Source organism: Lutra lutra, chromosome 3 (genome assembly GCF_902655055.1).
Source record: "Lutra lutra chromosome 3, mLutLut1.2, whole genome shotgun sequence".
Taxonomy (NCBI): domain Eukaryota; kingdom Metazoa; phylum Chordata; class Mammalia; order Carnivora; family Mustelidae; genus Lutra; species Lutra lutra.
This window is the reverse complement of record NC_062280.1, coordinates 134,694,101-134,717,323: the sequence shown is the minus strand read 5'-3', so window position 1 is coordinate 134,717,323 and position 23,223 is coordinate 134,694,101.

Sequence of the window (23,223 nt, the reverse complement as noted above, 5' to 3'; positions counted from 1 at the left end):
TGGCTTTTTCTAAAGTTAGATGCAACTCATTTACAAGTCTCTATCAGTAAAGAGGTCAATCATAACCTTCCAATTTAAAGCAATCTCTCTGCTAATCTATCACAAAACCCCGTTTATTCACCGTGATTCAATTAGGGTGTTTTTCACTATCTCATATGCTCCTTGCATATTCACATGTAGGCCTGTCTTTTCTGTCTACATCATAAACTCCACTGGAGTACATATATTACCTACCTGTCTGTTCTCTACGACGTCCCTAGGGAAATGTTTCTCAACTTTTAAAAAATTGCACTCCGTATATACTCTTTTAAGATATTTTGTCTTTATTATCCCCACCCTGTGAAATTTTAATACCACAACGTGTTCTGGTCCTTTAGAGTCCTACAAATTATGTAATACCTAAGTTTTTTTATTGTTGTTTTTGTTGTTGTTTTGTCTTCTACCCTCCAGATCAAAATTTGCCTCACTGATGGGGGGCAATATTGCTCTCTTTAGCATGTGTGGTCTGAAAGAATGACATGTACTTGGTGTATGTGTTATAAATATGATCCATTTTAATTATTTTTTAAAAACATTCCTTTGAGAGAAGAAAATCCTCATTTCAAAAGTTAATATATAGAAGCTTATTCAGTCCAGAATTATTGAGCAATCATAATTGCTCAATAACTCAGAGAATGATGGCAGGGTTGCAAATAGTAATGCTGAAATCTTGTGAGAGAGACCAGCCCAGCTCGTAAGCAACAGCACAATGTAGGATAGGATAAAGTGCATAATAGAGGCTTAAACATAGTTCTGAAAACTGAAGGGGAAGAAGAGAGAAACTCACAAGGATAAAGAAATACCTAATGGGGTGCCTGGGTGGCTCAGTCGGTTAAAGCCTCTGCCTTCGGCTCAGGTCATGATCCCAGAGTCCTGGGATCGAGCCCCGCATTGGGCTCTCTGCTCCATGGAGAGCCTGCTGCCTCCTCTCTCTCTGCCTGCCTCTCTGCCTATTTGTGATCTCTCTCTGTCAAATAAATGAATAAAATGTTTAAAAAGAAAATACCTAATGGAGGGCAAGGCAGATGAGTAGAATTTCATTAGACAAGAAAATGGACTTTTCTTGGACAAGAAAGAACAAGAGTCTTGAGGTGCTTAGACTCTGATTTGAGAAACTCTGCTCCAGCAAATTAACCCAGTAAAGAGAAAGGACTTCATGTTGGCAATGAGCTTCTTTTGAATGTTATTCTGTTGGCACTAGTGAGTCTTTAAAAGTTAAACTACACAGAGATTCAAAAAATATAAGAAGAAATTGTCACTCTAGTTTTTGTAGCCTCTTTTAGAATGAGAAAATCTGTTGCTACTTAGCATTTCATATTTAGGCTTCCACATTGTCACCAGATTAATTTCCCTAAAATGCACATCCAGCCATGGCTTCTATCTGCTCAAAAGAACTCAGTGATTTCCCAGCACGTGCCAGATAAAGTATTAGTTCCAGAGCTGAGAGAAGGTTCTTGGTTCTCTGTCATTAGCCCCATTTTTACTTGTTCAATTTTATCTATCATCCCATGCCTCAAACTCTAAAATAGTTTTTTTTTTTTTTGTAGAATAGAAATAGTAATAGTAAAATGCTAAAATAGAAAATAGTAATTTATAATAGTTTGCAACTTTGGCACTTGCTAGTTTCCATCTAATTTTCCAGGTGTGACAGCTCTGGTAAATTCTATTTAATAGAGAAAATCAATATACCCTTCAATTTTGTCCTCTAAAGAGTAACTTTGGTAGCAAGAGAGCCTTTGCATTTTTCTTTCATGTATCACTAAGATACTATTTTTAGTTTGAATATTATTAAGTATAGCAATTTTTATAAGAGATTATTCCATTTCTTAATGTCTCTTTTAATTGTGAAATATACCATACTCATGGCAGATTAAGTACAACTTGAACATTTTAAAGAAAAATTAGAATGCTACTAGAACCACCACCAAGATTGGTAATTAAAACAATAGTAACATTCTTGAGCACCTTGAGTCTCTTTCCTTGGTCAGTCTTGGATTTTACAATATTTCTCTTAACTTCCTTTAAATTTTTAGTTTAGTTTAGTGGAATTTTAGTTTAGTTTAGTGGAATTTAATTTTAGTTTAGTGGAATTTTCTAGATCATAAGACGTACACATGTTTAGCCTTAGTAGGTACTGCTAATTTCCCAAAGCTGGGGTGCCTGGGTGGCTCAGTGGGTTAAAGCCTCTGCCTTCAGCTCAGGTCATGATCCCAGGGTGCTGGGATCGAGCCCCACGTCGGGCTCTCTGCTCAGCGGGGAGCCTGCTTCTCTCTCTCTCTCTGCCTGCCTCTCTGCCTACTTGTGATCTCTCTCTGTCAAATAAATAAATAAATAAATCTTAAAAAAAAATTGCCCAAAGCTGTTGAACTAATACACACTCCCACAAAACAATGTGTGAGAATTCCCATTGTCCACATGTTCAAATTTATGTACTATTGTGTATATTTTTAATTTCAGTCATTCTGTTCAGTGTGTAGTTGTAATCACAGTGTGGTTTTAAATTCAATGATTTCACTCTCAGCTAGAGAAGTTGAAGAACTATTCATATTTATAGGCCATTTAGACATCCACTTTAGTGAAGTTCCAGCTCAAGTCTTTTGCCAATTTTTCATATTGAATATATGCCTAATCCTTATTGATTTTCTTTAATGTATGCTTGTTTATATTTTTATTGATTTGTGCTGCTGCTCTCTATATTTTTGCCTTGTTTTTAATTTCTTTGAGTTGAATTTGTTGTTCTTTTACTGTGCTTCTTGAAATTGAAGCTTATATCTCTAATTTCAATATTTCTTCTTTATAATATACCCATTTATTTTGAGTACTCCTTTAGATACATTTTGCAATATTCTCTTTGCTGTGTTTTTATTATCATGAAATTACACTATTTTTAATATCTTCTGAGATTATTCTTTTGATCCATTAATTATTCAGAAGTATGTTTTTTAACGTAGAAATGTTTAGGGATTTTCTAGTGTCTTTTTTTTTTCCTGTTCTTTACTTCTAGATTAATTCCATTATAATCAGAGATTTTAATTGTTTGAAATTTTTTGAGTCTTTCTTTATTCCCCAACTTGTGGTCTATTTTGGTCTGTGCCTGATACACACTTGAAACTATATATACTTGAGATTATTTTTCTCTTAAAGATGAAGGATCCTTTTTCTGTAGTTGTAAGTGGGATTTTCTCATTATCTTTGGTATAAGTGGTTTGCTGTAATGAACCTCAGTGTTGTGATCTTTCAGATCACCAAGATGTTGAACCCGTTCATTGGAATCATTAATCAACTTTGAGAAATGATTGCCCATTATGTATTCAATACTGCACCTGAACCACTCTGTCTTGCTTTTCTTTTTGTGGTTCCAGTTACACATGTATTAGACTTGGACTATATCATACAAATCTCAGGATATATTCCATCTTAGAATTTTTATTTTTTTATATTTTTCAGTTTTTCTATCTTCTCTTACCTGGAATCCAATGTTGCTTATTCTGTTTTCTGCTGTGTCCAGTTGCTGTTTTTAATTTTGGGTATTGTTTATGGTTTCAAATTGCTAACTTTATACTGTTTCAGAGAGTCTTTCACTTTATTCTCATTTTTTCCCATTAATTTCTTCTACCTCTTCCTCTATTTACTTTAACATATTAATCAGAGTTATTTTTAAATTCTTATTCCATAGATTTCCAGTTATGGAATCAGTAATTCACAGGAATAAGATGCACAGCATAAGAAATGCAGTCAATGATATTTTAATAACCATGTTAACGGGATAGGTGGTAGTTACACTTGTGATAAGCATAGCATGACTTCTCAAATCACTTAGTTGTACACCTGAAACTAATGTAACGTTGTGTGCCAGCTATACCCAAAAAGCAAGTAAATAAATAATATATGTAATGTATATATATATACATGTATATATATATATATATATATACATATATATGTATATACACACACACACACATATATATATTTTAACTCTATACCACATACATTATTTAAGGAATTATAAAGATAGTAATCAGTGTTATTTTTCCCTAGCTATAGTTCACACCTTCCTCTGTTAGGCAGATACGATAATATTGTGACTATATCCGTGTCTTTATGATTGAACTGTCAGTGCAAGGTGGCAGTTTAGTTAGACTCAGGTGACATCCATCTTTATTCGCCTCTGATCTTTCCCCCTAGTAAGACTTTGTCTCCTTAAAATTGTAGGTCCATGAGAAATTTCCTTCTGTTTTTCCTGCAAAACCCCAGCTTGGGTATGGCCTACATGGGCTTCATAGAAAAACCTGTAGTTCCTGCCTCTTCCACCATGAAAGTCATGACCTTGAATATTTTAAATTAAAATTTAAAGCCACTCAACTTTTAAGCCACTCATACATGATGTGGCAAATATCTTGAGGGAGAGAATGCTCATGGATTTGTTGCAGTTCCCTCTGGTGTGACTTTGTCTCAGTATCATGGTCAGACCATCTCCAGAAGACTTACTATTTTTGGCTGTAATACTTGTAATACTTCATGCTTTTGGAGAGATCTGTGACATATGGAGAAAAAGTATTGGATCTCTGGAAGTATCTAGAGGATGGTTATAGCAACAGATACATAGAATCCTGCAGAAATGTCATGTCTCAAGACTGTGGGAGATTTGACCCTAACTTGTAGTCTCTCACAACCATCTCCTCTGACATTTCAGAGTCAGTGATGTCCTAGTTCGTAAAATAGATCATTTATTTGAACACCTTCTAGGTTTCAACCCTAATAACCATCAAACTCTCAGCTGCTCTGTCTTCTTATTAGAATATTTCTCTGTCAATAAAAAGCATGCTCATGCCTACGCATGATAGATTTGCACAGGAAATAGAAGAGTCATGGGTGCCCAGTTGGCTCAGTCAGTTAACCATCGAACTTGATTCTTGATCTCAGCTCAGGTCTCAATCTCAAAGTAAAGGCTCAGTAGTTATCAGCTCATGTGAGGCAGCATTTTACTTGTTTGATAAGGTCATCTTGATTCCACAGCTCTATGATGGCTTTAAAATATAATTTAAAAATTTCTAAAGTTTTATACAAACTTGTTAGTAATGGAGAAATTACCAATATCTAATACATTCTACCAAGAAATTGAAATTCTAAGCCAGTTACATGTTAAGACTTTTTTGTTTAAAATAATTTGAGTTACAAATAGCTGAAATTGGTATGCATAGGTCCCCTACCCTTCACACAGGTTTCTCTAATGATAACATCTTACATAAGCAATGTAAAATGAGCTAAACCAGGGAATTAACATGAATATGATATTATTAACTACTTACAGACCTTCTTCAAATTTTGCCAGTTGTCCTACTAATGCATTTTCTTGTCCAACATCCAGAACTTGAAATTTCATTTGGTTGTCAAATCTCCTTAGTCTCCTCGAGTCTATGATAGTGCTGGAGTACTTCTCTGATATTTATGGCTTTGGAAATTTTGAGGAGTACTGCACAGTTATTTTGTAGAATGCCCCTCAATTTGTCATTTTGTGATCTCATGACTACATTGAGGTAATACATTTTCGGTAAGAAAACTACAAATGTGATATTGTAAACTTCTTAGAGTATCATGCATGATTATAAAATAAAAAATTTTTATGTTTTTAGTTAGATTTATAGAAGTATAACTCACACAAAGTAAAATTCACCCTCTTTAGTGTGCAGTTCTAAGAGCTTTGACTAATGTATATGGCTGGCCAGCCAGCACAACTATTCAGACCTGGAACAGTTTTATCACTTTCAAAAATTCTCCTGCCCCTTTATTTGTCAAATATTCTACCCCTCATTCTCTAGCAACTATTGATAGGTTTTCTGTACCTATGTCTGGTCTTTTCTAAGTATAATATAAATGGCATCATACAGCATGAAGTCTTTAGGGTTTCCTTTTTTCTTTTTTTTTTTTTTAAGACTATTTATTTTAGAGAGAGAGAGAGGGTGTCTCAAATGGATTTCTTGCTGAGAAGACCCCGGTGCAGAACTCCATCTCAGGACCCTGAGATCAGAATCTGAGCTGAAACCAAGAGTCAGTTGCTTAACTGACTGTGCGACCCAGGGGATCCATTGAGGGTTTTCTTCTTTAAGCATATCATATTTTAGATTCATTCATGTTGTGTATACCACTATTTCATTATGTAGTTGTACCACAGTTTGTTTATTCATTGACTAGTTTTTGACTAGTTGAAAAACCTCTGAGATGTTTCTAGTTTTGAGTGATTCTAAATAAAGCTTCTATGAACCTTTGTATATATCAATCATATTTAACTTTATAAATATTTTATATTTTCCTCATTTTGAATTATTTTATTTAGGTTAGTTGTAGTTTTAATGAAGTTCGTTTTTCCTAGCAGTCTTAGTGATTAATGTATGAATGCATAATAGATGTTATCTCTCTCTTATACCGATCTGTATAGTCATGCAAGTGAAAACAACTTCAGAGCATAATTAATTAACCATATCTCTAACTTGTAACAAAGTACCCATTTAATGATTTTACTAGATTGGAAGACAGAATGCAAATTTTTCATACTCAATGTGTGTGATATTGCTCTCCGGTGCCCCACTGAATAATCTAAAAAACACTGCCAGAGAGAGAAAAGTAAAAAAATAAGACTAACGTTGATGAACTGAAAATCAGCAATTTAAAGAACTATTTATTGATTCACTGAAACTAGACTGATACCCAGAAGGTGACATTTAAATTGCTGTTCTAGTCGAGAAAAGTGTATGTCTACTTTTTTACAAAATGGAGAAGTACTTCATCCTAAATTAAGAAAAATTCATTCATTGGGTAATTTGCATTTTGTTTTAAGATTTTATTTATTTATTTGACAGACAGATCATAAGTAGGCAGAAAGGCAGGCAGAGAGAGAGAGGGAAGCAGGCTCCCCGCTGAGCAGAGAGCCCAACGTGGGGCTCGATCCCAGGACCCTGAGATCACGACCCGAGCTGAAGGCAGAGGCCCTAACCCACTGAGCCACCCAGGCACCCCATGGGTAATTTGCATTTATTAAACATTTGTAAGTGATGGCTAGAAACTAGAATGATAGATGAAAAGTATCTAAAATAGATATTGCATTTGAAATATGCAGGACTTTTGCATATTGAATAAAAGGTATCAACTGAGTGGTAGAATATTTATATCTGTGCTGCTTAAGATTTATACTTGGAATTCTGTCACCATTAATGCAGTTTTACTAATTTTAAATGGTGATTTCATATTTTTCTAAACATAAGATAATATTTATAATGAATTGTCAAGGCTATTTTTTTCAAAATATTGGTGCTTAAAGAATGAAATTTTTTTAGTTAAAAAAAACCCCACAAACCTGACTTCAAGGATTATTGGACAAATCAGCTCTTTTACCTCCTTTACATTTCAGTTACCCTCCAATTTGGTTAAAATAACACATTTATTACCATTTAAAATTGTTTCACATATTGTATGCCAACCTCTGACCACAAGATCTTCAATTTTCCACTTTCCAGATTCATCTTTAGCAATATATCTCCTCTTGCAATGTTCTTATTTTTCAGGTTGGCTTTATCATATACTCTCCCCTTCCTCTCTTCTTTCTTTCCTCCCTTCTTTCCTTCCTCCCTTCTTTTCCTTCCTTCTCTATTTTTAGACCTCTCAACACTTGACATGTGTTGAAATGTTAAAGTTTTTTTTTATGCATTATTAGCCATACAGTATTATTGATTGGATAATTGCTAAGATACTATTTTAATTGAACTCTGATTGCCACCTTTAACCTTAGAGATTATTTTCAACCCTACTTAATTCTTACAATAATAATTGAAAGAATCTTACATAATCTAAATGAATTTTATTTACAATAATTTGTTTAGTAATCCATAAGTATATTAGAGATATTATACTTCCATTCTTCCTCAATAAGGTGAATCCCACCAAAAAAGAAAGAAATAAAAGAAAAGAAAAAAAAAGAAAGAGAGAAAGAAAGAAAAAAAAAGGAAAGAGAGAAAGAGAGAAACTGGATGATGTCACAGGAAAGCAGTATCAGGTCTGTGTATATTCCAAGTCATCCTCTTAGTCATTAAATTTGGAAACAGAACTAAAATAAGTCAAATATGGGGCGCCTGGGTGGCTCAGTGGGTTAAGCCTCTGCCTTCGGCTCAGGTCATGATCTCAGAGTCATGGGATCCAGCCCTCATCGGGGGGGTCCCTGCTCAGCAGGGACCCTGCTTCCCCCCCACTCTGCCTGCCTCTCTGCCTACTTGTGATCTCTGTCTGTCAAATAAATAGATAAAATCTTTAGAAAAAAAAAATAAAATAAATCAAATATGACTGAAATGGTCAAACAGTTAACTATGAATTTAGGGGAGCCCATTCTCTTATTTTTTTAGAGCCCTCAACCCTTAAAGAACATTACTTATTTTCATATCAAGATTAAATAATACTTTACTCTTTTGTTTCCCTTTCTTTTTCAATTCTCACAGTTCTTCTTGTGCTACAAAAATTCAGATCAGCTTGAGGTGCCTGGGTGGCTCAGTTGGTTGGGCAGCTTTCTTCAGGTCAGAACATGATCCCAGGATCCTGGGATTGAGCCCCACATCAGACTGCCTCCTCAGTAGAGAGTCTGCTTCTCTCTCTTCTCTCTTTCTCTGCTCCTCCCCACTGCTCATTCTTTCTTTCTCTCTCTCAAATAAATAAAAATCTTTAAAAAAATTCAGATCATCTATAGATGGTTAATTACTCCATATATAAAAATGTTTTGCATAAGACGATATTAGGAAAACGGTAGAAGGTCTGAACAACAATGAATGTGGTAAAATGCTAGCATATGAGAACTTTACTTTCTCAAATGTTAATAGCTTTGCCATTAAAAAAACACAGGAGTGCTGGTCTTGGGTTCCATATGCGTTAGAAGTTTTCCAGATGTCTGAGAAATATAATACCATTCATTTGAATCTCTCTGTAGTTAAGCCATCTGGTACAGTTAAGTACCAGAAGCTTTACAATTATTCACAATTCTGTTACATAGAATGCCATTTTTGCTATTGGGGAATAAATTGATATCACAGATATGCTGTTATTAAATTTGAAAAAGTTCTCCCATAATGGAGATAGACATTGATATTCCTTCTAAGATGTATCAGTTATGACTGCCTATATTTCTCAGCACAATGGTGTTATAAATGGGATGATATTCTAAATATCCACAATTATATTGACACTTGGATTCTACATATTTTGTAATATGGCCATTTTATTGTAATATGACATATAAAGTTATATCCTCTGGTAGAAGTCATGGTTTTACCTATAATCTGTGGTGCTGTCACCAGAAAAAGATTCAGGAACTGAGTGGGTCTTCAAAAACTTATACACGTTGCATTCCAATAGCTTTGTCAATGTGGAAGGGACAAGAACATTAGAAATTCAACACAGCTGGAATAAATGATACAAATATATCCTCCCTGTTGTCTGAATATTGTCCCAGGCTGGGGAATACCCTGTTTGATGCTAGTTTTTCTTTGCTTCTGGAATTATCACGGTCAGAGCAGGACTAAACTAAACATAAACTAAACATTAATTTAGTAAATCTTAACTGAGAATGTAAAATGTGCCTGGAGCTCTTTAAGCCATGGTGAAGGTTATGAAGTTGAATAAAGTGTAATTCTATATTTAAGAAGCATGATTCAGTCTCACTGTTGTTACTGATCACTTTTTTGTTGGCTTTGTGGATTTCTGTTTGCTTACAGTCTGACAGATGCCTCTGAGGGAATAAATAATACCAAGAATCAGGTGGGTAAAAGTTTTAAACTCCCATATGTTCTTAAAACACACATTAATAAACATTTATGGAATACTTTTAATGTGCAAATTTCCCAACACTGAAAAAAAATAAACAAAGAAGGAAAATATCCTTAAGAAATTCGGGGGTTAGTAAAAATTATGTAAATGTAAATAAACTATAAAGTATAATAATAATACGTGTTAATAATATAAGACTGGTGGCTTGTGTCTTGGGAGCACATTGACAGGCATGCCTATTCTGAAATGGTTTGGAGAGATCTTTCTAGAGAAAGAAATATTTGAGCCAGTTCTTGAAAAGTGACTTCATATTTGTTTTCAGCTGATAAGAGAATAATTTCCATGTATAGAGAAAACTAGAACTGAATTGTGTGATCACTTTTGGTGATACAAGTACTCCAGCAAGCATGATGTATCAGAGTTTTTGAATCTTCGTATTGAAGTAGAAGATTGTTGGCCTCTTCCCAAGAATGTTATCTAGAAGTTGCCTAAACTCTCATGAGTTTTCAAAAGTTTTAGCAAACATAACAATATTTGGAAAAATCAGAGTTACTATTTATTATATCCTTGTGCTGACACTTGATGGGGCACAGCTCAGTGCTTTGACCTGCATCCTAGAAGTTACAATTTTATCTTGGTGATCCCCTCAATCTCAAAGTTTCTACACTACTCAGTATCTCCTTCCAGATCTCTATCATGTACTTCTAATGACAACCATTTATGAGTAAGGCTATGTACTAAGTACTGAGAATGCCAAAAGTTTAAGGATATGGTTCCTCATTCCTGAGGGATTGAGAATGTAATTGGGAAGATAGACTACATGAAGAAGAGCAACCTAAATTTAAAACAGCAAACCTATGCTTAGTTCTGTGACAAATGAAGAGGATAGACTATAAGTACCATCGGTTTTCAGGGGAGTATCAATCCATGAAAACTGAAATAAGATAAGCTCCTGGAAGAGTTTGGAAGATAAGATTTAGAAAGAAGAAAAATTTCAAGCTTACTTTAAGGCCAAATTTTGAGATAGAGGAAGAAATGAGTATGTATGTACTCAAGGAACAGTGAGTAGACATTTTGGCAACAGTGGAGACTTGGTTAAAAGGTGCCATAACATTAAAAAAATAGATACAGACCATGCTGTGCAAGCCTTTGAACTTTGTCTCACAGGGGAAAGAGTCAAACAGGAGCTTGAGAGCAGGGTGATGGCATATCCTAAGAAGTATGGGGGGTGAGGAGGAGTGGTAGATTAAAAGAGGGGTTTGACTGTCAGAGCCTACACATCAAATAGGAATAAAGACCCAACTAGGATGCCATGTAGAGAGCAAAAAAGATGTCAGTGGGAGAGTCATACAGTGATTCAGAGGTATCCCATTCCTTGGCCTTTCCTCCTCTACTTCATCTTTATCCAAAATGTGGAAGTTCTTTGACCTGTTTACTCAGGCCTGCTCTCTGTGCTTTACTAATCTATTTACAATGATATCAAGTCAGTATACTTCTTTCAGAGCAAAATGGTTGCCTTTTAATAAGAGCTTACAAAAATATATTTTTTAATCCAAAAAAGTAATATGAACAGCAGAACTGCAAGTCTTGGGAAAAGTCTGGGTGTAGATTTTGAATTTAGATCAGTAGGCCTGTTTGGTGAACCAGACTCTGGCATGGAAATACTTTTTTTTTTTTTTTTTACATGACAAAATGGTTTAACATAAAGAGAATAGCACAAATCTCAGAAAGATGACAAATAACACTAGAAAATACTAATAAGTACAAATAATGCATAATGAGTCTCTGTATGTTTCCCCTTTCTTTGTTTTGATAAAACTAAAGTATTGAAAAGAATATATGTTAGTAAGAATTTAATTAAAAATTATGAAAGGCATAATAAAATATCGATAAAATAAAAGTTTATAGAACAAGAAAGAATAGCAGTTATACAAATAACTTACCAACTTATGTTGCAGCATGAACAAGGCTGAAAATAAAAATACATGGTCATATCCAAAGAAAAATGTAAGGTTTTGACTAAGATAAACACAAGATGCAAAATGTCTACCTCATGCTTAGACACAGCCAAGCACCCTTTGGAGGCATTATAAATATTGTTTCAACTTAACCAATCCACCTTTTAAAACATACTCACTTATATATCATTCAAAGTGTAAATATGTATTCAAATGATTGGGAAAAGAAATGATGGAGATCACATAGTCCAGCAACTTCATTTCACAGATGAAAAATTGGAGAATCTGGAAGTTCAAGTGACTTGACTGAAATCATAGAACTACTTAGGGAATGAGACACTAGTCCTGACCCCACAGCAACTACTGCAGAACAGTCTCTCCTTGTATCTCATCTGTTATTGTGGCCCTGATGATAAGGTACTGACCGTAACTCTCTAACATTTAAAGCCAAGTTCTGTATTTCATTTTCTTCCAGAAAGCCTTTCCAGACTGTAGTAGGCAGGATAATGAACCCCGTGGATGTTTGTGTCAGAATCTCCAGAACCTTACATGGCAAAAGGCCCTTTGAAGACATGATCCAATCAAGGATCTTCAGGTAAGATTATCCAGAGGTATCAGAGTGGACCCCATGTAATCATATGAGTCCTTTAAATGGGGAAGACAAGACATAAGAAGAAGTGTCAGAATGATGTAGCATGAGAAAGACTTGGCTAGCCATTGCTGTCTTTCAAGATGGAAGGAGACCATAAATCAAGGAATGTGAGAAGATTCTGGATGCTGGAAGAGAGAAGGAAACGGACTGTCTTCTAAGCCTACAGGAGGAATGCAGCCCCCCAAACACCTTGATTTTACCCCAGTGAGACCCATTTTGAATTTCTGACTTCAGAAATATAAGATGATAAATGTGTGCTATTTTAAGCCACCAAGTTTGTGATAATTTGTTACAGTAGCAATAGGAAACTAATACTAGTGACTATTCTAGACTTCAGGTCACTTAATCATACATAAGCTTTTCATTATCTGTTATTAGTTTTTACTTCAAGTAAAAGTCTACAAAGAAGTAATGGGCTCTTTAAAGCTGATGCCCCTGTCACATAGACCTGGACACTTTGCTATTTCTAAAATTAGCAATCTGTGCCCTTGGGCAAGTTACTTAACCTTTTGCAGTTTTAATTTTCTAACAATAAAATAGTTACTATAAAACCTTATCTTGAGGAATTTTGTGAGGATTAACAATAAAAAATTCATTCCAAGTAAAATTCTATAACTGGCAGATTCAGAGAACACATCCATTAATGTAAAATTAATTGTACTAATAATTAATACACATATTTGTAAAGTAACAAATTAACCAAAATCATGCTAATTGATTTGTGAAACATAAAAAATCCAAATAACCATTAATAATATTGTATTAGCCTTCAGTATGACCATTATTTTTCTTCTGTTTCTCTGTAAACTTGATTATGGTTTTATTCTATGGACCCATCCCTAAGGTGGGAGATGTTGGGACAGAGGTGGAAACTCTAATGGGATGTGAATGGGAAAGAGTATGTTACATATATCTCAACATTTATAGGAGCTACATATTAGCAGTAATTTCTTATATCTCTATTCCCCTAGCCTTTAATAATCACTGCCATACATTGTTACTAATTTTTACATGTGAATATCCTAGGTCCATTAATAGATGTCATATCTGTAGAGATGCTATGCTATGTATGCTAATAGAGATATTGAAAGAACTTTAGGTTGGTAATTAAAACTGGGTTTGAGGGCACCTGGGAGGCTCAGTCAGTTAAGTGTCTAAGCGTCTGCCTTCTGCTCAGGTCATGATCTCAGGGTCCTGGGATCAAGTCCGCGTCAGGCTCCGTGAGTCTGCTTCTCCCTCTCCCTTTGTCTTTCCCGCCTGCACTTGCATGCTCTTCCCCTCTCTGTCTCTCTCTCTATCCCTCTCTAGCAACTAAATAAGTAAAATCTTGAGAAAACTGGGTTTGAATCTGACTCTTATTTATTAGGTATATAAACTTAGGTTATTTAATTAACATATGAATTAAAATGAGAAATTTGAACATGCAGAATAGATGAGATACCGTATGTGAAAACATCGCTGTATCAGAGCCCAGTACACAGAATGTTTCTGTAAATATTTTATTTTCTCTTTGAAGACTGGGCATTATGCTTCTTTTGATTTCTTACTATCTCTCCTTATGATAAGCTTCTAAGAAACTCGAAATAAGTATTTTTTTTGCAACTGAGAATTATGATGTATTTAATTAAGATAAAAAAATAAAAGAAATCACAGAATATATTTTAATAGAAAGAAAAATAGTGGAAAGTTTACATTTTGTAAACTTATTTGTTCTGTCCACACTCAATTATTATATATTCGGGTCAGATACCCTTGGAAATTCTGATACAGTGCACTTTTCCTCAAAATGTACTTCAACACAGGGAATTTACATAGGGCCTGGAAATACGGTATTTAAAAATCTGATTTTTCATTTAATCTTTAAAATAAAATTACATATAATAAAAATTTGTTGAAGTGTAGCTTTCAATGAAGAAGCAGAGAGATTAAGGCACTTAATTTCAAAACATGACCTAATGTTGCCTTACAAACAGTTTCTACCTCGAGTTCCTCCCCAGTCACAACTAATCTTGCTAGGTTAAAACTAAGGCCCTTCTCCTCTCCCTCATATCAGGGAGATCATATGATAGTTGTCTTTCTCCGATTGACTTATTTCGCTAAGCATGATACCCTCTAGTTCCATCCACGTCGTCGCAAATGGCAAGATTTCATTTCTTTTGATGGCTGCATAGTATTCCATTGTGTATATATACCACATCTTCTTTATCCATTCATCTGTTGATGGACATCTAGGTTCTTTCCATAGTTTGGCTATTGTAGACATTGCTGCTATAAACATTCGGGTGCACGTGCCCCTTCGGATCACTACGTTTGTATCTTTAGGGTAAATACCCAGCAGTGCAATTGCTGGGCCATAGGGTAGTTCTATTTTCAACATTTTGAGGAACCTCCATGCTGTTTTCCAGAGTGGTTGCACCAGCTTGCATTCCCACCAACAGTGTAGGAGGGTTCCCCTTTCTCCGCATCCTCGCCAGCATCTGTCATTTCCTGACTTGTTAATTTTAGCCATTCTGACTGGTGTGAGGTGATATCTCATGGTGGTTTTGATTTGTATTTCCCTGATGCTGAGTGATATGGAGCACTTTTTCATGTGTCTGTTGGCCATCTGGATGTCTTTGCAGAAATGTCTGTTCATGTCCTCTGCCCATTTCTTGATTGGATTATTTGTTCTTTGGGTATTGAGTTTGCTAAGTACTTTATAGATTTTGGACACTAGCCCTTCAAAACAAACTGAGGGTTGATGGGGGGAGGGGGGTTGGGAGAGGGGGGGTGGGGTTATGGATATTGGGGAGGGTATGTGCTATGGTGAGTGCTGTGAAGTGTGTAAACCTGGCGATTCGCAGACCTGTACCCCTGGAGATAAAAATATATGTTTATAAAAAATAAAATTTAAAATTAAAAAAAAATCTTAAAAAAAAAAAAAAACTAAGGCCCTTGGGGTGCTTGGGGGGTAGGGAAGGAAAAAAATGAAACAAGATGGGATTGAGAGGGATACAAACCATAAGAGACTCTTAATCTCACAAAACAAACTGAGGGTTGCTGGGGGTTAGGGGGTAGGGATAGGGTGGTGGGGTTATGGACATTGGGGAAGGTCTGTGCTATGGTGAGTGCTGTGAAGTGTGTAAACCTGGTGATCCACAGACCTGTACCCCTGGGACTAATAATACATTATATGTTAATAAAAAATTAAAAAAAAAAGAGGAAAGAAAACTTCGGCTTCATGCGACAAAGGGAATTAGGCTAGTGCTAATATGTAATGTAAACTTCTCGCCCCACCCCACCCCCTTTTTTTAACCGGTTTACAATGATTTGCTTCACTTGGTAGAGTTGGTCTGATAAAGATGGATTTTTACAACTTGTCAAAAAAAACAAAAACCAAAAAACTAAGGCCCTTTTCTGTTACACTCATTTTCATGTTGAAAAAAATCTCTAATGACTTCTCATTGCCCAGAGGGTTACACCCAAACTTCTCTACTTAGCACTTGGATTCCTACACATTTATACCCCCAATTCATCTTTTTGGCCATATTTACTACTATTCTACTATGAAATGTACACACTGTAGTGTGTGCTCTGGGCAGCAGCCAAGTGACCTCTTCTCTTTCCCTAATTCAGAAATTTTCTGTCTCTATGATATTTGTAATGGAGCTCTCCCCAGTTGGAGCCTTACCTCATTCCCCCACCCCACCCAGAATCAATGGGTTCATTAAGATTACAAGTTCCATTTTTTCTCTGAAGTCTTTCTTGATTCCTTTGAGATGAGATTCACACTTCAGTTGTAGTTCCGTAGAATCTATGTATAGATCTTCTAGACATATCCTGCCTTGTAGTCTAGGTTTAGTAATTTTATCTCCCCATGCTCCCTTCACTGGGTATTCACTACAGATGACTGAGGTGAAGAAGTCATCTTTGTATCTCATTCACTACACTGTATGGAACCTTGCTCATAGTTGTAATCCAATAATTCATTTAAAGATATAATAAATATTTTTGAGTGTCCACTCTATGATAAATGAGAAAGTAGGTGTCAGGACAGAGAGATTAATAAGGTTTTTGCTGCTCTGACCAGCTGTCCTTCATCCTCCATTGCTGCAGTGATGGCTGCCAAGGACTTCACAGCTACTCTCTCCTCTTGAGAATTGCCCTGGTTTGTCTAGCCTAACAGGCAATAACTCACTGGCCCAGATGCCAGTGGCTCAAAATGAGTCCAAGTTTGTGGTATGATCCATGCTCCAGAGCTCACTGTGGGTTCGGCCTGCAGGATGACTCCCAGCACAGATGACATCTTACTTAGCTCTTTTTCTGGTCCTATCCTATTTCCTTCACATCCTTTCTTCTGAGAGTGTTTCCTTTTAATAAACCATGTGTATCTGCATTCTGTCTCAAGCTCTCAGATGATTCAAACTGAAACAAAGTTGCACTAGTGTCATTCCCAATAGCCAAGAAACCCAACAACCTGTGTCCATCAATGGATGAATGGATAAAGAAGACATATAGAAGATATATAAAATAGGATATATGATATTACTTGTAATGGAATCTAAAAAATACAAACTCAGAAACAGAAAGTAGAGTTATGGTTACTAGAAGTTGAGGGATGAGGGTAATTATCCAAAAGGTACAGACTTTCAGTTCTAAGAATAACAAGTTCTGGGATCTAATGTACAACATGGTGATTATAGCTAATAATACTGTATCATGTACTTAAAAACTGCTAAGAAAGTAGATCTTAAATGTTCTCACCACAAAAAAGAATGATAATTATGTGGCAGGATGAAGGTGTTACTAATACTGTGCTGGTAATCATTTTGCAATCTATAAATGTATTATATGAACATATTGTACACCTCAAACTTACATTATGTTTATTCCAATTATATCCCCATAAATCTGTAATCTTTTTTTTTCTTGTTAATACTGCACCTTCCTTTAGCAGGCCATAGTCTAGTAAAAGACACAGCTGTGCAGAATTACTCATATCTCCAAATGATGAGCCCCCATGAACTGGTTGATACAGTTGCACCAGAATAGAGCAACCATCTGTCTCTGTATCTGGGGTTGTCACAGAAGGCTTCACTGAACAGTGACCTTAAGGAAAGCCTTGAAGACGTTCTAAGAGTATGCCAGGTAAAGCAATGGGAAAGGAAGTAAGCATACTTGAATAGAGAACAATTGGTTTCCAACATGAGTTGACTCCTTTCTTTTTCGGTCTGCTAGGGGGAAACTTCTCTTTAGCTAAGAGTCTCCATTGCTACAAGAGTCAATTTTCTCCCAGATACTGGATTTTTGAAAACTGAGGCCAAGAAATTATTGATTTCTTCTTGCTGCTCTTTACTCAAGGCCCATATCCCACCATTCAGTGTGGAAGAAACAGAATGTTTAGGACTTGGAAGCACTGACCATCGTATCTTCAGGTCTGAGTGCTCTTCCTGGTATATAAATTGTTGATCAATAAATGAGTGATAGGAATGAAACTGGAAATGTAGCTCAGAGCCAGATTGGAGGAGCATGTGTTTGAGGCCAGAGGGGATGAACTGATCCTATAAGCACCCTGAAGTTTTTAGGCAGTTTTTGTCTTTCTGTGAATGATGGGCTGCAGAGAGGGAAATCTTGTCCTAAAGAGATTAATAATTATCTACTTTTCCTTGAGTATTTACTATATGCCAGAAACTATACAAAGTGCTTTATAAGGATAATGCCTTCTAATCTTCATAGCAACACTGTAACATAAGTACCATCATTCCTCCTCATTTTACAGGAAACCATTTGAAGGATGCAGAATAAGGATACATTTGATACATCCTGATTCATGAGCCTCTTTCTGTCTCCTGCATGGTGAAAGCTCACAAGAGTCAAGAGTGAAAGTACGAACACCCACAAGGAGGCCTTTCAACAAATCAGGGGAGGGATGATGTTGGCTTGGACCATGAATATATCGGTAAAGAATAACTAAATCCTGGAGACACAGTATTTTGAAGTGAGAGTTAACAGATTTACTGATGCCTTGGATAGCAGGTGTGAGAACGAGAAAGGGATGATACTGCAGGTTTATTTATTTATTTCTTTTCCTGAGCAACGAGGTGAATAATACTGCCATTTACTGAGCCAAAAACAACTAAATGAGAAGCAGATTTGCTGGGAGTGGAGATTGAAAGTTCTATTTTTAACATGTGAATTTTGAGATGCCTTTTAGATTCAAATGGAGATGTTGAATAGGCAGTTGGATATCCGGGTCTGACATTCAGAAGAGAGGGAAGGCGGGAGATATACATTTGAGAGTTAACATAAGGTGGGTATTTAAAGATATGGCTCTAGATGGGATCACTTAGGGAGTGAGTGTCGAGAAGCAAGAATAAAGTGATGAAGGCTGAGTTCTGTGACATTCCCACAATGAAATGTCAGGAAGAGAAGACACCAGAAATTGACACTGTGGAGGAATACAGAAGGTGAGTGTGTGTAGTTCTAGAAGACTTTTGAAAAGGAACGAAGAGATGAATTATTTTAACAAAATTAAGTAAGATACATGTACATATAATCGTATATATTCTCTCTTTCTTCTGGGGACTATTCCAGAGATAGGTAATTTTTCAACAAATTAACATTGAATAAGATAACTTTACAGAGAATATGCCCAGAGCGTTATCTGGCTCTCTCTTTAGATTGATAAAAGTTTTGTATTATAATCTAATCTCTGGAGAGCAGAGTGCACTCTGAAAAATTCTGAGTGGTACCAAAGAAGTTAATTTTGTCAAAAGGAATGATGCAAGTTTAAGATGGTGTTTGGCCAAGGACCCAAATTCTCTCCCCAGTAATACACTTCTTTGTGTGAGGTGACTGAGAACAATATTCCTGAAGAATAAGAGTGAGAAAAACAATACTTTAGATAAACACTCAGCTTTACTGACAAAACCTTATGTAGAACTCTATGAATTTGGCTGAATAAAATATTTTTTGTCTTGGGCTACAGGCAATCCAGAATCTAGAAGGGAAGCCCGTACTTGAGTCTTGAGAAGCACAATCCAAGGCAAGGAAAATTTATTTTAAACAATGCCAGCTGATGAAGAGACCTAAACTCGCTCAGCTACATAAAGGCAGATTAGTCTAGAGGTGGAGATTTCCTGGTCTTCCCTGAAGAAGAATGAGATTATAAAAGCTTATTTTTTCTGATTCCATGGAGAATTCCAGCCAAATGGAGACAGAATAGGAAAAAAGGAGATATGCCTGAGTTTTTCTTCCCCAGAAGGAGAAGTTCTTTTCTCTTTATTACCCAGAGTTCTTTCTCATTCCCAACTGGACACTGAAGTATTTCTTGTCCTACACAACATAGGTAAACTATGGGGAATGGAGGGGGGTACATATTAGAGTTGTCATGTATACATTTCATTCACCCACGTCTAGTCTTCCCCCCAGGGCTTGAAGTGTGAGTATGGTACCACATTGAGTCAAAACATTATAAGTGTTCTGGGTATTTTCTGTTAAGTGAATAGCAAACCAGCTGCTTAGGGAATAAACTCCCCACATTTCTGAGTGTATATACTATTAACTTCAACTTTCCCTATCTCCTGAAGCAAGTACTGAGTAAAGGGGATTTGAGGACACTCACAAATATCCATACCCCCCTTTCTTTTTTTTCTCCTCCATCTATACTCCAAGGGCATTCCAATTCTCTGCTCTATTTATGGAAGAGGCTTGCTTCATAGCCTCCTTCTTCCCTACTCTATAGACAGCCTATCTCCAGAATGATCCATTTTATCCTTACTGTAAATCTCATGATTTGGCTTAATAATAATAAGTCTGCAAGATAGAAAGACAATTTTATTAATGGAAAAGTATATATATAATAATCTTGAATTTTTTTTAAATATGGTTTTATTTTCTACTTTTTTTAAGAGGTAAAATTTTAAAGGGGAAAAAAGAAAAAAGACAGCAGTCAGGGCTTCAACTTTCTATAAAAGGGAAGAGTTAGAGTAGAAGATTTCTAGATTTTTTTAATTCAAATTTTATAAATCAATTTCATCATCTGAGTGAAACAAGAAAGTAAATTTAGTCAAGTGAATATACTAGAAAGGGTCAAATTAGACCTAGTATTTTAGGCAAAACAAATGTTATTGAAGTATTCTTTGTTAAATCATAAATATTTGTAAGTAGCTCTGAGAAATTAATAAGCTGCCTTCAAGAGTTAAAGACTGATTAATGAAGCACTTGATATAATTTTTAATAGCAAATTTTGGGGAACAAAAACTTGCCAAATTATATCTTGGAGCCCCGCAGAATCTATTCATCTCACTATAAAGATTTCCAATCTTATGCAGTTTCCTAGCTGAAAGCAAAAAATCAGTATCTTTATTTTTCCATACTTTTAGGGCATTGTTCTTTTCCCATCTGTACATCTGTGGTACTATTCACAATGCTGGCATCCTCCCATTAGGTCTTCATAAGTCAACTGAATTTCAGTGAAAAAATCATCAAAGACTTTGTTATTCTTTTCTAATATTTAAGCTATCTACAGTTTCAAAGCACAAAAAATTGACATAAAGGGAAAGTAACCAGAAACAAATAGTCAAATAAATGAATAAAAGTGAACTAACCTAATCTTAAAGGTAGGCTGCACACCGGTGAACTAATGTTCTACTATAACATATAATTTATGTGTGAATTAAGCAAAAGTTAGATAAATTAAGATATAAGATGTTCACTAATCAATGTGATGATCAATTCTGTTCACATTAAAAGATTTACATCTAAAATTTCTGATTCATGATTTTATTTCAAATCTCAAAATTTCCCCAAAATGAAATTAAGAAAATGCTCTCTTATATTTCTATAAATGTGTATATAAAATTTCTTGAAATTCTCTAAGAACTGTAAATCACCCTTGGCATGTTACATGGGTATATTTTTCTTTTTTCTTTTTCTTCTTCTTCTTCTTCTTCTTGTTTGATAGAGTACATGCATGCGTGTGCCTGATTGGAGGATGGGCAGAGGGAGAGAATGAGAATGAGAGAAAGAATCTTAAGCAGGCTCTACATTCAGTACAGAGCCTAATACAGGGCTTGATCCCAGGACCCTAAGTTCATGACCTGGACCGAAATCAAGAATCTGATGCTTAACTGACTGAGCCACATAGGTGCCACTGGAGTACATTTGAGGAAGCTTTTTTCTTTTTTACCCAACTTCCAAAAGGCACCTGCAATGCTAAATAATGCTTTAATGGTAACATTAAACCAGTTTGGCTTTGCTGCGTAACCAGTCATTTGAAACAGCAATTATTTATGTGTCTCAGAATTCTGCAGATTGATCTTTTGGGCTGGGCAGTTATTTTGTTAATATTGCTTGGGTTCATGCTATATCTACAGTCAATTGCAAAATGGTCTAGAGGAGTGAAACTGGGCTAGCTAGTGTCTATTCCACATACCTCCCATCCTCTATGAGGTTAGCTCATCCCGTTTCGGGTGGTGGAGAAAAGATTCTCAAGCCATGAGGGGGAAATCTTCGAGAACTTTTCAGTTACAGGATCAAAACTAAGACAACTTCATTTTGGCTACACGACGTGGGTCTAAGCAAGTCACAAAGCCAGTTGATTGGCGTGCCTGGGTGACAAGGTTGGCTGCCTTCAGCTTGGGTCATGATCCTGGGGTCCTGGGATCAACCCCACATTGGGTTCCCTGCTCAGTGGGAAGCCTGCTTCTCCCTCCCCCTCTGCTGCTCCCCTTGCTTGTGCTTTCTCTCTCTCTCTATCAAATAAATAAATAAAATCTTAAAAAAAAGTTGATAAAAAGTGAAGATACAAACTTTACCTCTTAATGGTATTTGCTCCTAAGTATTTGTGGTCATTTTTGCAAACTGTCACAAATATCAGCTTCAGAAATTGTCCTGGGAAACTTGCTATTACCTGAATTTCATACTCAATACCAGTGTTTTTCAACCTACATATTTTGAAGAATATCATCCAGCACCTAAGAAGCACTGTAGTTATAAAGAAAACATTATCTATTGTTATCATTTTGTACCAAACACCAAAATGACTTTTAGCATACATTAACTCATTTTGCAATTTAAATAATATTATCCCCACTTACATAAGAAAAAAGCTAGGAAATATTGAGAAATTTGACAAAATCTGCACAGCTCATTAGTGGAAGAGCCAGAATTTGAACTCTAGTGAAGTCATTCCAAGTCTACCTATTGCAAATTGAAGTTTTTAACTGCTCCACTATACTTTGTCATTTATACCAGTAGGCACAATTTTGTCTGGAGAGGTACCAGCTTTTTTCAGACCCCAAAATATCTACTCCAAGTATCTATAATGGTACCTGAAATCATACCATCAGTGATTGTGTTTTCTGGCCTGAAAACTCTTTCTGAATTTTTAGGGTGCCCTTTTCATAAAGGCATAGTTTTAACTATAATCAGCTAAATTTAGATAAACTGACCTCTGCCTGAGAGCAGATATATTTTTTTAAATGAAGAACATTAAGATAGATGCCACCGAACAAGAGGGCCCAGGGAAAAGTAAAGAGAGAGCTTTCCAAAGGAAAGGCAGAGCATATTAAAAAAAAAAAAATCCTCTTTGCTTACTTTATAATTTGCCATGAGAACTCGTGTAGTATTATTAACTATGGCACCTCTCAGCCATGCCCTGATCTACAGAGCAACTCTAGATTTCTGTTGATTGAGACCATGGGTTGGGTTGTATTCAAAGGATCCTAAATCACCTTCAAGTATTTACTCTGAATCCGGGCAGGCTCCTGTTCCATATGATTTCAAATG